Here is a 1,222-nt window from a genome sequence, read left to right on the forward strand (position 1 = left end):
TCTTGCTATTGCAACTGGGAGCATAAAATTAACCTTTAATCATGATTAACCTGATGCCAGTTGACTAGCACTGCAGGACATTTTCCGAGGCGCCCATTGAACGCTTGCATTGTTGTGCTCATAAGTATATATCAGTGAAGATATCCCATGTTATCGAACTGAATATTAAAAATGTCGGTAACTTGTGACGCAATGAATGACCTTCACAACGTGCCTATTGACACAATAAATGAACTTGACTTAACTAGTGGCACACTAAGTGACCTCCGTGATGAACTTAGTGTTCTAAGTGACCTCCGTGATGAACTTAGTGTTCTAAGTGACCTCCGTGACCTCCGTGATTTTGTTAAGATTAACATGTGCTTCTCCATTCTATTGTGTGGTCTTTCTTTCGTCAATGGACGCAGACATTCGAGGCCCTTGCAGAATCGTTTGTTCGTTAGAAATTTAATGCGACGAAAGTTACATGACATGAAACGGCAAATAATTCAACGATTATCTTAAACACAGCGTTGTTCATTCAGCAGGTAACATGGATTTAATAGGAGAAATTGGCTTTACTTGCATTACCTCGAATCAGTGCTATTGACGTATCGATTTAATTTTTTTATTTGCGATTATTGTCCTCATTTCTAACCACGCCATGTCATAATAGTTACTAGCTGTAAACGTCTTTGCATAAAATTGAGCCTTTGATAGACTATGCTCTGATCTTAAAACTAAGCGAGTAGTACTATATAGACTGCACATAAATATAACGTACAATAATTGAAATGCCCCTCCCTTCCCCCCATAAAGGGGGGAAGGGATGGGGCATTTTTTAAACGCATTTTTCGGATTCGGCCGTGTCTGTCCCGAACGTATCAGGTTCGAAATACGCGCGCCCCACGATCGCTCCAAGCTCGACAGGAATTTCATTAGATTCTATTTCGGCGCTTACTTCGCTCCGGCAACCGGAACCTAAAGCGGGCATAGAGCTTCTAATTTACACTGCAATAAGAATTTGGGGCGTCCGTGTGCCAGCGGCTGACAGGTCTTCGAATTTCGATAGGGTAATTATATATCTAAAACGCTGCATTTCCGGCATACACACACTTGTTCAACGCACTCCAGAACAAATTTGAGTTTGAACGTACACACTCCGTCTGACTCTTGCGTTGGGCACTTTTCCAATTCGAGACGAGGCGAGACCACAGCCTCTGTCTCGGAGAGAGTTACAAAT

This window comes from Hyalella azteca, unplaced genomic scaffold (genome assembly GCF_000764305.2).
Source record: "Hyalella azteca isolate HAZT.00-mixed unplaced genomic scaffold, Hazt_2.0.2 contig15955, whole genome shotgun sequence".
Classification (NCBI taxonomy): domain Eukaryota; kingdom Metazoa; phylum Arthropoda; class Malacostraca; order Amphipoda; family Hyalellidae; genus Hyalella; species Hyalella azteca.